Genomic DNA, 16,034 nt, shown 5'->3' on the forward strand with positions numbered 1-16,034 from the left:
AGGATATCTCTCCAAGAGAGAACCCGCAGTAATGGATTTAAATTAGATAAGTTTAGATTTAGAAAGGACATAGGAAAGTATTGGTTTGGAAATAGGGTAGTTGATGAGTGGAACAGTCTACCTAGTTGGGTTATTGAGGCTAGGACTTTGGGTAGTTTCAAATTTAGGTTGGATAAGTACATGAGTGGGAGGGGTTGGATTTGATTGGGACTTGCACATCGAAGCTTGTTTCTAGGGTGGCATTGAAAATTGGGTTGGTCAAATGTTTGTTAGTGGGATGAATTGTAAAGGACCTGCCTAGTATGGGCCAACAGGCCTGCTGCAGTGTTCCTCCTTTCTTATGTTCTTATGTTCTTATTAGTTGTAGTAGTAGTAGTAACATTAGTTGTAGTAGTAGTAATATTAGTTGTAGTAGTAGTAGTAATATTAGTTGTAGTAGTAGTAATATTAGTTGTAGTAGTAGTAGTAACATTAGTTGTAGTAGTAGTAGTAACATTAGTCGTAGTAGTAGTAATATTAGTTTTAGTAGTAGTAGTAACATTGGAAACATAAACACATATGCAGTTTAATGTGATCCTTAATTGACAACGTTTCTCCCAAACAGTGGGCTTTTTCAAGTCACACACAGATCTGTGTGTGACTTGAAAAAGCCCACTATGTGGGCGAAACGTTGTCAATAAAGGATCACATTAAACTGCACATGTGTTTATGTTTCCATTGTGGTATAAACCTTGGTAATAAATACCAACAAGTTGGTTTAGAAAGACACGTAAGCAAACACTATGACATATTTATTAGAAAACGTTTCGGTCCTGGGACCTTGATCACTTCTAACATACAGAGGTAGAAAGACCTCACTCTCCGCCTATATATATATAATGGCTTTCTACCTCTGTATGTTAGAAATGTTTCCATTGTGTCGGTATTTTATACCATTTATTTTCAGTAGTAACATTAGTTGTAGTAGTAGTAATAATATTAGTTGTAGTAGTAGTAATATTAGTTGTAGTAGTAGTAATATTAGTTGTAGTAGTAGTAATAATATTAGTTGTAGTAGTAGTAATATTAGTTGTAGTAGTAGTAACATTAGTTGTAGTAGTAGTAATAATATTAGTTGTAGTAGTAGTAATATTAGTTGTAGTAGTAGTAGTAATATTAGTGGTAGTAGTAGTAATATTAGTTGTAGTAGTAGTAATAATATTAGTTGTAGTAGTAGTAGTAATATTAGTTGTAGTAGTAGTAGTAATATTAGTTGTAGTAGTAGTAATATTAGTTGTAGTAGTAGTAACATTAGTTGTAGTAGTAGTAGTAGTAATAGTTGTAGTAGTAGTAATATTAGTTGTAGTAGTAGTAACATTAGTTGTAGTAGTAGTAATATTAGTTGTAGTAGTAACATTAGTTGTAGTAGTAGTAATATTAGTTGTAGTAGTAGTAGTAGTAGTAGTAATATTACTTGTAGTAGTAGTAATAGTAGTAGTAGTAGTAGCAGTAATATTAGTTGTAGTAGCAGTAGTAATAACATTAGTTGTAGTAGTAGTAGTAATATTAGTTGTAGTAGTAGTAGTAATATTAGTTGTAGTAGTAGTAGTAATATTAGTTGTAGTAGTAGTAGTAATATTAGTTGTAGTAGTAGTAATATTAGTTGTAGTAGTAGTAATATTAGTTGTAGTAGTAGTAGTAATATTAGTTGTAGTAGTAGTAATATTAGTTGTAGTAGTAGTAGTAATATTAGTTGTAGTAGTAGTAATATTAGTTGTAGTAGTAGTAATATTAGTTGTAGTAGTAGTAGTAATATTAGTTGTAGTAGTAGTAACATTAGTTGTAGTATTAGTAGTAATATTAGTTGTAGTAGTAGTAGTAATATTAGTTGTAGTAGTAGTAACATTAGTTGTAGTAGTAGTAGTAATATTAGTTGTAGTAGTAGTAGTAGTAATATTAGTTGTAGTAGTAGTAGTAATATTAGTTGTAGTAGTAGTAGTAACATTAGTTGTAGTATTAGTAGTAATATTAGTTGTAGTAGTAGTAGTAATATTAGTTGTAGTAGTAGTAACATTAGTTGTAGTAGTAGTAGTAATATTAGTTGTAGTAGTAGTAGTAGTAATATTAGTTGTAGTAGTAGTAACATTAGTTGTAGTAGTAGTAGTAATATTAGTTGTAGTAGTAGTAGTAATATTAGTTGTAGTAGTAGTAACATTAGTTGTAGTAGTAGTAGTAATATTAGTAGTAGTAGTAGTAGTAATATTAGTTGTAGTAGTAGTAACATTAGTTGTAGTAGTAGTAGTAATATTAGTAGTAGTAGTAGTAGTAATATTAGTTGTAGTAGTAGTAATATTAGTTGTAGTAGTAGTAGTAGTAACATTAGTTGTAGTAGTAGTAGTAATATTAGTAGTAGTAGTAGTAGTAATATTAGTTGTAGTAGTAGTAATATTAGTTGTAGTAGAAGTAGTAACATTAGTTGTAGCAGTAGTAGCAGAACACAAAAATGTTTGCAGAAATGATAACCGTAGGAACGCGTGTGTTCAACAAACGGACGATGTTGGACACCTCATGAAATTCAGTGAGACTAAACTAGTGATTAAAGAAGACGATTTACGACGGTAAAAGTGCATAGAAGCTGCCCTGATTGTCGTCAGTAACACTATCCATCAAAAGTCCGGTAGTTACAGTATCTCAAAATTGCTAATCAACAGGATATTACCCATTCTGGAGAATGCTGTAACATGATGTCAACACAACTAATATTACTACTACAACTACTACAACTAATATTACTACTACTACAACTATTACTACTACTACTACTATTACTACTACTATTACAACTAATATTACTACTATTGCTACCACAACTAATATTACTACTACTACTACTACAACTAATATTACTACTACTACTACTATTACTACTACTATTACTGCAACTAATATTACTACTACTACTACTACAACTATTACTACTACTACTACTATTACTACTACTATTACTACAACTATTACTACTACTGCTACCACAACTAATATTACTACTACTACTACTACTACTACAACTAATATTACTACTACTACTACTACTACTACTACAACTATTACTACTACTACTACTAATATTACTACTAGTATTACTACAACTAATATTACTACTACTGCTACCACAACTAATATTACTACTACTACTACAACTAATATTACTACTACTACAACTAATATTATTACTACTACTACCACCACTAGTAAAACACCTCACTCTAAGCCTATATATACCCACTGTGTCCGTGTATTACAGAATGGATATAAATGCTCTGGAAAACGTACAAAGGAGGATGACAAAGATGATCCCATGTATCAGAAATCTTCCCTATGAGGATAGACTGAAGGCCCTGAATCTGCACTCTCTCGAAAGGCGTAGAATTAGGGGGGATATGATCGAGGTGTATAAATGGAAAACAGGAATAAATAAAGGAGATGTAAATAGTGTGCTGAAAATTTCCAGACAAGACAGGACTCGCAGCAATGGTTTCAAGTTGGAAAAATTCAGATTCAGGAAGGATATAGGAAAATACTGGTTTGGTAATCGAGTTGTGGATGAGTGGAACAAGCTCCCGAGTACAGTTATTGAGGCTAAAACGTTGTGTAGTTTTAAAAATAGGTTAGATAAATACATGAGTGGGTGTGGGTGGGTGTGAGTTGGACCTGACTAGCTTGTACTGCTGGGTCTGGTACAGTGCTCCATCCTTGAGTGGGGATGAGCAGACTGGGTGGGTCATTGGGATAATCCGGGGGGGGGGTACATTGATCTAATCCGGGGGGGGACATGGACCTGCTCCGCATGGGTCAGTAGGCCTGTTGCAGTGTTCCTTCTTTCTTATGTTCTTATGTACTCTTTGTAACAGCTTGATAAAGCTCCTGGAGAGCGAAACGTTGCCACAATAAAATGTCACATTAGTTGCACTTGTGTCCTTTTACTTTACATATTGTCGGTAATTCTACCAACGTTAATTTAAAGAATAGAAATACGAAAAACAGGGAGAGCCTATGGTTCAGTCAGGAATGCAGAGAAACGAAATGGAGGAGCAAGAGGCCTTGGTGCGCATCAAACATTAGAGAATTAAGAAACAAACAGGAAAACTAAAAATGAATACGAAAAAATAAGAAAAGAAGCTAAATATAGGCTGAAGTTATATAACACCAATGTTACTACACAGCCACATAAGAAAAAACAACCGTGAAGGACCAAGTGATGAAGATGAAAGAGGGAAGCGGAAGGAGGATAACAGAAGTATGGCAAGAATTTAGGAAAAGATGTAGAGAAGTCTTCACAGAAGAAAACAGTGAGTTACTGGAAGGCAATGTAGTCAGAGAACATCAACAGGTGTTAAAAATAATCGCCGAACTACAGAAGAAGAGATGAGACTACTAAAAGCTTGACACAATAAAAACAATGGGATCATCAACGTCTACAGCGTGACGTGACGTGACGTGACGTGACGTGACGTGACGTGACGTGGGTGTCACTCGACGGGAACCACTGTGTGACGTGAGTGTCACTCGATGGGAACCACTGTGTGACGTGGGTGTCACTCGACGGGAACCACTGTGTGACGTGGGTGTCACTCGACGGGAACCACTGTGTGACGTGGGTGTCACTCTACGGGAACCACTGTGTGACGTGGGTGTCACTCGACGGGAACCACTGTGTGACGTGGGTGTCACTCAACGGGAACCACTGTGTGACGTGAGTGTCACTCGACGGGAACCACTGTGTGACGTGGGTGTCACTCGACGGGAACCACTGTGTGACGTGAGTGTCACTCGACGGGAACCACTGTGTGACGTGAGTGTCACTCGATGGGAACCACTGTGTGACGTGGGTGTCACTCGACGGGAACCACTGTGTGACGTGGGTGTCACTCGACGGGAACCACTGTGTGACGTGGGTGTCAGTCGACGGGAACCACTGTGTGACGTGGGTGTCACTCGAAGGGAACCACTGTGTGACGTGGGTGTCACTCGACGGGAACCACTGTGTGACGTGAGTGTCACTCGACGGGAACCACTGTGTGACGTGAGTGTCACTCGACGGGAACCACTGTGTGACGTGAGTGTCACTCGATGGGAACCACTGTGTGACGTGGGTGTCACTCGACGGGAACCACTGTGTGACGTGAGTGTCACTCGACGGGAACCACTGTGTGACGTGAGTGTCACTCGACGGGAACCACTGTGTGACGTGTCACTCGATGGGAACCACTGTGTGACGTGGGTATCACTCGACGGGAACCACTGTGTGACGTGGGTGTCACTCGACGGGAACCACTGTGTGACGTGGGTGTCACTCGACGGGAACCACTGTGTGACGTGGGTGTCACGCGACGGGAACCACTGTGTGACGTGTCTGTCACTCGACGGGAACCACTGTGTGACGTGAGTGTCACTCGACGGGAACCACTGTGTGACGTGAGTGTCACTCAACGGGAACCACTGTGTGACGTGGGTGTCACTCGACGGGAACCACTGTGTGACGTGAGTGTCACTCAACGGGAACCACTGTGTGACGTGGGTGTCACTCGACGGGAACCACTGTGTGACGTGGGTGTCACTCGACGGGAACCACTGTGTGACGTGGGTGTCACTCTACGTGAACCACTGTGTGACGTGGGTGTCACTCGACGGGAACCACTGTGTGACGTGAGTGTCACTCGACGGGAACCACTGTGTGACGTGAGTGTCACTCGACGGGAACCACTGTGTGACGTGAGTGTCACTCGACGGGAACCACTGTGTGACGTGTCACTCGACGGGTGTGGGTCGCATTACGGGACAAAATTGACCTAATTTGCCCGAAATGCGTAACATAACAACTGGCTTTCTATATAGTAGTATGTCATTGATGTCATCTAGACCTGTATACCTTGTACATGATGAAATTAAGACACATGTGCAACATCTGGGTATCTTTATTGTAGACGTTTCGCCATCCAGTGGCTTTATCAATACATATTCCAGGACATAACTTGAAGACAGTAGGACATGTACCTGTACTTGTAGTAAATAAAGATACCATTATTATATGAAAAATCTTCATTTAATCTCTCCAAACATAGCAGGTGACAGCAAACTGGATAAAGATCAAAGTGGCTCTCATATATTCAAAAAAGGGAATAGACAGGAGGTGCTTAGTAACATGCTAGTATTTCTAACATGCATACTGTGAAAAGCCCTGGGAAGGATTGTAAGGATTTATGTATAGATAAGGACAGATTATCCTATCATACGAATTTGCTGGAGTTCTATAACTGAGTTACAGAGATGAAGCAAGAAAGACTGGGTTGGGTTGATTGTATTTTTATAACTCCAAGAAAACATTGGGTGCAATACTATACCAGAGATCAATCCAGAAATTAGAGGAACAGATATTTTAAAAGGCAGAGTGCTCTATTGTATTAGGGAGTCCCTGAAAAACATAGGAAATGAAAAGACATCATAACGGAAGAGAGTAACGAGTAGGGTCCCCCAAGGATCAATTTTAGGAGTGGTATTCTTCCCGGTATGTATCAAAGACCTACCAGAAGGAATTAAGTCTTATGTGTTGCTGTTTGCTGGTGATGTGAGAGTAACGAGAGGAATGACAATAAGAGAGGACAGTGATAATAAGCATATAAGTGGCTTCTGGAGTTCAGTCCAAACAAATGAAAGGTTATAAAATTTGGAGGCGAGGGCAGACCGGACACAGAGTACTGTTTGTGAGGAAAGAAGCTGTAATTAAATATCAGCGAGTGAAAAGGACCTGAGGGTAATGTAATAATATACATAAACCATGTAACCTCAGTGGCATATGTAAGACTAACAAACCTCAAAACATTATTTAGAAACTTGAGCAAAGAATAATTCAGAGTTTCATATGAGAGATATGTTAGACCAATTATTGAGTACGCAGCCGCAGCATGGAGCCCATAACTGGTCAAACACGTGCAGAAGCTCTAAACGATCTGAAGGCTTGCAACCAGACTAGTAATACAACGGAGAGGAAAGGTTGAAGGAACTCAACCTGACGACCTTGGCGAAAAGAAGGACAAGAGAGGATTTGTGTCGACAAACAAAATCTTAAGAAGAGTTGACAGAGCAGATAGGGAAAGAATGAATTAGTTCCAGGACCAGTGGGACACAGGTGGAAGTTGAAGACTTAGATGAGCTACTGGGATGTAAGGAATTATATTTTTGGTATCATAAATGTGGTTTAGAAGTGGAATGACTTGGATAAGGCGGTGGAGGCAAACTCAGTACACAGTTTCAAGAGTAGATATGATAAGGCAAAAGATGTCAGAAATCAGTGTAGTTGACCGCAGTTTTCTAGGAGGAGAAACCAAGAGCTGTGGATCAAACTCTTCCCTGTAAACAAAACTCGGAGAGTACACATACATATGAGGGCACACATGTACACAACCGAACACCTACACACACATACACACATATACATCGACACACACATACACGCACACATACGCACACACACGATGAATCGACCCCTGCAACCACAATTAGGTGAGTATACACACACTCAACCCCTGCAACCACAATTAGGTAAATAGGTGAGTACACACACACACACACACACACACACACACACACACACACACACACACACACACATACACACACACACACACACACACATCAAATACACACACACACATAACACACACACACACACACACACACACACAAACACACACACACACACACACACACACACACACACACACACACACACACAAATGACAAATGCATCTCTGCCAGTAACCTATAATTACAGGAGGATAGATGGACACAGTGCCACCAGTGGTAGCCATTAAGAGGTAAGCATCCACACTCTCCACCACCTGCATACTAACATGTTGCTGTAGAAACTTATTAAACCTAGCACTCTACTGCCTCTCTCCTACAGGAATGTTAGTTTTATTAGAGAGAGAGAGAGAGAGAGAGAGAGAGAGAGAGAGAGAGAGAGAGAGAGAGAGAGAGAGAATTCGACTGTAGAATTTATTAGGCATCCCTCAAGGGATGCCTAATAAATTTTATTTATTTTCTTCTAACTTTTCGATTTGGTTTCGCTCATAACTTGAGAACCATTCGTCGTAACAACTTGAAATTTTGCCTGCACATATATTCTAACCAAAGTTGTTGAACCCACTCCCAGCATTCTGGAATGACTTAGATAACTTCCAAAAACCTGAGTGGTGGAGCTTCGAGCGATGTAACAAGGCGCTTCGTAATTCAACAGCGACGAAGAGTGACATTTAAGTCTGCAGTTGCTAATTTAATCATCTTATGTGTAACATAGTGTGAAATTTTAATCCCATTTTAGTCACGTTAAAAATATTTGAGACCGCATATTCCGAATAGCTTCAAACTTTTAATGGCTGATGCATCTTACAGCCAGGATGTTAGCCATTCACTTTAATTCCTCTGTCTGCAACTTTGCCAATGCAATTATTTTATTTCTTTTTTTTTTTAGAAAAAATGGAATCATTTGAATTTTTATCTGTTTGGTCTTTCCTAAAAAACAAAAGAATTTTTTTTTGTTAGGTATTTGTAAAGAATTTTTAATCTAAAGGAAAATATTAAAAACTTGCATTTTTACAGTGCCGTTAAATTTCATGAGTTTAGTCAACTTTTAAATGCTGCAGAGCGTGATGGCAGAGCCATCCCATTGTTACCTGCAGTTTTCTCCTCCCATCCAAGATTTTCGTTAATAACTTAGGAATGCCTTATCCAATTGGCTTCAGATTTTAAACCCTGGTCAATTATTACTAGGTGAAGGTTCGAGAATCAAATGATATGTGCAGGTACCTTATGTTCAAATTTATATAGACCAGTCCCGAAATTTTCACGAGACTGCTGTGATGATTCCCCGTTCATGGTCTTCACAATGTCGATCACCGAGTGACTGACTCGTATTATTATTGGTTATAAAATGAAATGTTCACATATGTGCATGATGGTGGTAATATTGACGAGGATACTGGCGATAGTGGTGGTTGCTGTGTGGTAGTGGTGACAGTGGTGAGGATGCTGGCGATAGTGGTGGTTGCTGTATGGTAGTGGTGATAGTGGTGAGGATGCTGGCGATAGCGGTGGTTGCTGTGTTGTAATGGTGACAGTGGTGAGGATGCTGGCGATAGTGGTGGTTGCTGTGTGGTAGTGGTGATGGAGGTGAGGATGCTGGCGATAGTGGTGGTTGCTGTGTTGTAATGGTGACAGTGGTGAGGATGCTGGCGATAGTGGTGGTTGCTGTATGGTAGTGGTGATGGTGGTGAGGATGCTGGCGATAGTGGTGGTTGCTGTATGGTAGTGGTGATGGTGGTGAGGATGCTGGCGATAGCGGTGGTTGCTGTGTTGTAATGGTGACAGTGGTGAGGATGCTGGCGATAGTGGTGGTTGCTGTATGGTAGTGGTGATGGTGGTGAGGATGCTGGCGATAGTGGTGGTTGCTGTGTGGTAGTGGTGATGGTGGTGAGGATGCTGGCGATAGTGGTGGTTGCTGTATGGTAGTGGTGATGGTGGTGAGGATGCTGGCGATAGTGGTGGTTGCTGTATGGTAGTAGTGATGGTGGTGAGGATGCTGGCGATAGTGGTGGTTGCTGTATGGTAGTGGTGATGGTGGTGAGGATGCTGGCGATAGCGGTGGTTGCTGTGTTGTAATGGTGACAGTGGTGAGGATGCTGGCGATAGTGGTGGTTGCTGTATGGTAGTGGTGATGGTGGTGAGGATGCTGGCGATAGTGGTGGTTGCTGTATGGTAGTGGTGATGGTGGTGAGGATGCTGGCGATAGTGGTGGTTGCTGTATGGTAGTGGTGATGGTGGTGAGGATGCTGGCGATAGTGGTGGTTGCTGTGTTGTAATGGTGACAGTGGTGAGGATGCTGGCGATAGCGGTGGTTGCTGTATGGTAGTGGTGATGGTGGTGAGGATGCTGGCGATAGTGGTGGTTGCTGTGTGGTAGTGGTGATGGTGGTGAGGATGCTGGCGATAGTGGTGGTTGCTGTGTGGTAGTGGTGATGGTGGTGAGGATGCTGGCGATAGTGGTGGTTGCTGTGTTGTAATGGTGACAGTGGCGAGGATGCTGGCGATAGTGGTGGTTGCTGTATGGTAGTGGTGATGGTGGTGAGGATGCTGGCGATAGTGGTGGTTGCTGTGTGGTAGTGGTGATGGTGGTGAGGATGCTGGCGATAGTGGTGGTTGCTGTATGGTAGTGGTGATGGTGGTGAGGATGCTGGCGATAGTGGTGGTTGCTGTATGGTAGTGGTGATGGTGGTGAGGATGCTGGCGATAGTGGTGGTTGCTGTATGGTAGTGGTGATGGTGGTGAGGATGCTGGCGATAGTGGTGGTTGCTGTATGGTAGTAGTGATGGTGGTGAGGATGCTGGCGATAGTGGTGGTTGCTGTATGGTAATGGTGATGGTGGTGAGGATGCTGGCGATAGTGGTGGTTGCTGTGTTGTATTGGTGAGTGTGGTGAGGATGCTGGCGATAGTGGTGGTTGCTGTGTGGTATTGGTGATGGTGGGGAGTATGCTGGCGATAGTCGTGGCTGTTGTGGGGTAATGGTGATGGTGGTGAGGATGCTGGCGATAGTGGTGGTTGCTGTGTTGCAATGGTGACAGTGGTGAGGATGCTGGCGATAGTGGTGGTTGCTGTATGGTAGTGGTGATGGTGGTGAGGATGCTGGCGATAGTGGTGGTTGCTGTGTGGTAGTGGTGATGGAGGTGAGGATGCTGGCGATAGTGGTGGTTGCTGTGTGGTAGTGGTGATGGTGGTGAGGATGCTGGCGATAGTGGTGGTTGCTGTGTTGTAATGGTGACAGTGGTGAGGATGCTGGCGATAGTGGTGGTTGCTGTATGGTAGTGGTGATGGTGGTGAGGATGCTGGCGATAGTGGTGGTTGCTGTATGGTAGTGGTGATGGTGGTGAGGATGCTGGCGATAGTGGTGGTTGCTGTATGGTAGTGGTGATGGTGGTGAGGATGCTGGCGATAGTGGTGGTTGCTGTGTTGGAATGGTGAGGGTGGTGAGGATGCTGGCGATAGCGGTGGTTGCTGTATGGTAGTGGTGATGGTGGTGAGGATGCTGGCGATAGTGGTGGTTGCTGTGTGGTAGTGGTGATGGTGGTGAGGATGCTGGCGATAGTGGTGGTTGCTGTGTGGTAGTGGTGATGGTGGTGAGGATGCTGGCGATAGTGGTGGTTGCTGTGTGGTAGTGGTGATGGTGGTGAGGATGCTGGCGATAGTGGTGGTTGCTGTGTGGTAGTGGTGATGGTGATGAGGATGCTGGCGATAGTGGTGGTTGCTGTGTTGCAATGGTGACAGTGGCGAGGATGCTGGCGATAGTGGTGGTTGCTGTATGGTAGTGGTGATGGTGGTGAGGATGCTGGCGATAGTGGTGGTTGCTGTGTGGTAGTGGTGATGGTGATGAGGATGCTGGCGATAGTGGTGGTTGCTGTATGGTAGTGGTGATGGTGGTGAGGATGCTGGCGATAGTGGTGGTTGCTGTATGGTAGTGGTGATGGTGGTGAGGATGCTGGCGATAGTGGTGGTTGCTGTATGGTAGTGGTGATGGTGGTGAGGATGCTGGCGATAGTGGTGGTTGCTGTATGGTAGTAGTGATGGTGGTGAGGATGCTGGCGATAGTGGTGGTTGCTGTATGGTAATGGTGATGATGGTGAGGATGCTGGCGATAGTGGTGGTTGCTGTGTTGTAATGGTGACAGTGGTGAGAATGCTGGCGATAGTGGTGGTTGCTGTGTGGTAGTGGTGATGGTGGCGAGGATGCTGGCGATAGTCGTGGCTGTTGTGCGGTAATGGTGATGGTGGTGAGGATGCTGGCGATAGTGGTGGTTGCTGTGTTGCAATGGTGACAGTGGTGAGGATGCTGGCGATAGTGGTGGTTGCTGTATGGTAGTGGTGATGGTGGTGAGGATGCTGGCGATAGTGGTGGTTGCTGTATGGTAATGGTGATGGTGGTGAGGATGCTGGCGATAGTGGTGGTTGCTGTGTGGTAGTGGTGGTGGTGGTGAGGATGCTGGCGATAGTGGTGTTTGCTGTGTTGTAATGGTGACAGTGGTGAGGATGTTGGCGATAGTGGTGGTTGCTGTGTGGTAGTGGTGATGGTGGTGAGGATGCTGGCGAAAGTGGTGGTTGCTGTGTTGTAATGGTGACAGTGGTGAGAATGCTGGCGATAGTGGTGGTTGCTGTATGGTAGTGGTGATGGTGGTGAGGATGCTGGCGATAGTGGTGGTTGCTGTATGGTAGTGGTGATGGTGGTGAGGATGCTGGCGATAGTGGTGGTTGCTGTATGGTAGTGGTGATGGTGGTGAGGATGCTGGCGATAGTGGTGGTTGCTGTATGGTAGTGGTGATGGTGGTGAGGATGCTGGCGATAGTGGTGGTTGCTGTATGGTAGTGGTGATGGTGGTGAGGATGCTGGCGATAGTGGTGGTTGCTGTATGGTAGTGGTGATGGTGGTGAGGATGCTGGCGATAGTGGTGGTTGCTGTGTGGTAGTGGTGATGGTGGTGAGGATGCTGGCGATAGTGGTGGTTGCTGTATGGTAGTGGTGATGGTGGTGAGGATGCTGGCGATAGTGGTGGTTGCTGTATGGTAGTGGTGATGGTGGTGAGGATGCTGGCGATAGTGGTGGTTGCTGTATGGTAGTGGTGATGGTGGTGAGGATGCTGGCGATAGTGGTGGTTGCTGTATGGTAGTAGTGATGGTGGTGAGGATGCTGGCGATAGTGGTGGTTGCTGTATGGTAGTGGTGATGGTGGTGAGGATGCTGGCGATAGTGGTGGTTGCTGTATGGTAGTGGTGATGGTGGTGAGGATGCTGGCGATAGTGGTGGTTGCTGTATGGTAGTGGTGATGGTGGTGAGGATGCTGGCGATAGTGGTGGTTGCTGTGTGGTAGTGGTGATGGTGGTGAGGATGCTGGCGATAGTGGTGGTTGCTGTATGGTAGTGGTGATGGTGGTGAGGATGCTGGCGATAGTGGTGGTTGCTGTATGGTAGTGGTGATGGTGGTGAGGATGCTGGCGATAGTGGTGGTTGCTGTATGGTAGTGGTGATGGTGGTGAGGATGCTGGCGATAGTGGTGGTTGCTGTATGGTAGTAGTGATGGTGGTGAGGATGCTGGCGATAGTGGTGGTTGCTGTATGGTAATGGTGATGGTGGTGAGGATGCTGGCGATAGTGGTGGTTGCTGTGTTGTAATGGTGACAGTGGTGAGAATGCTGGTGATAGTGGTGGTTGCTGTGTGGTAGTGATGGTGGCGAGGATGCTGGCGATAGTCGTGGCTGTTGTGCGGTAATGGTGATGGTGGTGAGGATGCTGGCGATAGTGGTGGTTGCTGTGTTGCAATGGTGACAGTGGTGAGGATGCTGGCGATAGTGGTGGTTGCTGTATGGTAGTGGTGATGGTGGTGAGGATGCTGGCGATAGTGGTGGTTGCTGTGTGGTAGTGGTGATGGAGGTGAGGATGCTGGCGATAGTGGTGGTTGCTGTGTGGTAGTGGTGATGGTGGTGAGGATGCTGGCGATAGTGGTGGTTGCTGTGTTGTAATGGTGACAGTGGTGAGGATGCTGGCGATAGTGGTGGTTGCTGTATGGTAGTGGTGATGGTGGTGAGGATGCTGGCGATAGTGGTGGTTGCTGTATGGTAGTGGTGATGGTGGTGAGGATGCTGGCGATAGTGGTGGTTGCTGTATGGTAGTGGTGATGGTGGTGAGGATCCAGGCGATAGTGGTGGTTGCTGTGTTGTATTGGTGAAGGTGGTGAGGATGCTGGCGATAGCGGTGGTTGCTGTATGGTAGTGGTGATGGTGGTGAGGATGCTGGCGATAGTGGTGGTTGCTGTGTGGTAGTGGTGATGGTGGTGAGGATGCTGGCGATAGTGGTGGTTGCTGTGTGGTAGTGGTGATGGTGGTGAGGATGCCGGCGATAGTGTTGGTTGCTGTGTTGTAGTGGTGAGAGTGGAGAGGATGCTGGCGATTGTGGTGGTTGCTGTATGGTAGTGGTGATGGTGGTGAGGATGCTGGCGATAGTGGTGGTTGCTGTGTGGTAGTGGTGATGGTGATGAGGATGCTGGCGATAGTGGTGGTTGCTGTATGGTAGTGGTGATGGTGGTGAGGATGCTGGCGATAGTGGTGGTTGCTGTATGGTAGTGGTGATGGTGGTGAGGATGCTGGCGATAGTGGTGGTTGCTGTATGGTAGTGGTGATGGTGGTGAGGATGCTGGCGATAGTGGTGGTTGCTGTATGGTAGTAGTGATGGTGGTGAGGATGCTGGCGATAGTGGTGGTTGCTGTATGGTAATGGTGATGGTGGTGAGGATGCTGGCGATAGTGGTGGTTGCTGTGTTGTAATGGTGACAGTGGTGAGAATGCTGGCGATAGTGGTGGTTGCTGTGTGGTAGTGGTGATGGTGGCGAGGATGCTGGCGATAGTCGTGGCTGTTGTGCGGTAATGGTGATGGTGGTGAGGATGCTGGCGATAGTGGTGGTTGCTGTGTTGCAATGGTGACAGTGGTGAGGATGCTGGCGATAGTGGTGGTTGCTGTATGGTAGTGGTGATGGTGGTGAGGATGCTGGCGATAGTGGTGGTTGCTGTGTGGTAGTGGTGATGGAGGTGAGGATGCTGGCGATAGTGGTGGTTGCTGTGTGGTAGTGGTGATGGTGGTGAGGATGCTGGCGATAGTGGTGGATGCTGTGTTGTAATGGTGACAGTGGTGAGGATGCTGGCGATAGTGGTGGTTGCTGTGTGGTAGTGGTGATGGTGGTGAGGATGCTGGCGATAGTGGTGGTTGCTGTGTTGTAATGGTGACAGTGGTGAGGATGCTGGCGATAGTGGTGGTTGCTGTATGGTAGTGGTGATGGTGGTGAGGATGCTGGCGATAGTGGTGGTTGCTGTATGGTAGTGGTGATGGTGGTGAGGATGCTGGCGATAGTGGTGGTTGCTGTATGGTAGTGGTGATGGTGGTGAGGATGCTGGCGATAGTGGTGGTTGCTGTATGGTAGTGGTGATGGTGGTGAGGATGCTGGCGATAGTGGTGGTTGCTGTATGGTAGTGGTGATGGTGGTGAGGATGCTGGCGATAGTGGTGGTTGCTGTATGGTAGTGGTGATGGTGGTGAGGATGCTGGCGATAGTGGTGGTTGCTGTGTGGTAGTGGTGATGGTGGTGAGGATGCTGGCGATAGTGGTGGTTGCTGTGTGGTAGTGGTGATGGAGGTGAGGATGCTGGCGATAGTGGTGGTTGCTGTGTTGTAATGGTGACAGTGGTGAGGATGCTGGCGATAGTGGTGGTTGCTGTGTGGTAGTGGTGATGGAGGTGAGGATGCTGGCGATAGTGGTGGTTGCTGTATGGTAGTGGTGATGGTGGTGAGGATGCTGGCGATGGTGGTGGTTGCTGTGTTGTAATGGTGACAGTGGTGAGGATGCTGGCGATAGTGGTGGTTGCTGTGTGGTAGTGGTGATGGTGGTGAGGATGCTGGCGATAGTGGTGGTTACTGTGTTGTAATGGTGACAGTGGCGAGGATGCTGGCGATAGTGGTGGTTGCTGTGTTGTAATGGTGACAGTGGTGAGGATGCTGGCGATAGTGGTGGTTGCTGTATGGTAGTGGTGATGGTGGTGTTGCAACCCCTGAATGGGTTACAATGTATATAATGCATATTATCTTTTCATATAATTTTATATTGCTTATATTTGCGATAATAGCTAAATCGTAAATATATGACTTTATATTATTATTTGACTTAGTTACTTTTGTTAGGTAGGATGTAGCATTATGTGCTCATAGTTCGTCTTGATTGTCTAACTACTGTAATTATCGCTTGTGGCTCGTTACTCTGCCGGCTTCTCGTTGCTGGGCAGCAACCGTCCATGGAGCTATCACGTGATAGAGGGGGGGGTTGTTCTCACCTCGCCTGAAGTATTCAGTCTGGTCTAGACTCGCTTGGTGGTTGGACGTATTCTTGACAAGACGTGCCTAAATCTTCCTTATTGGCCCT

Source organism: Cherax quadricarinatus, chromosome 1 (genome assembly GCF_038502225.1).
Source record: "Cherax quadricarinatus isolate ZL_2023a chromosome 1, ASM3850222v1, whole genome shotgun sequence".
In the NCBI taxonomy this organism is placed as follows: domain Eukaryota; kingdom Metazoa; phylum Arthropoda; class Malacostraca; order Decapoda; family Parastacidae; genus Cherax; species Cherax quadricarinatus.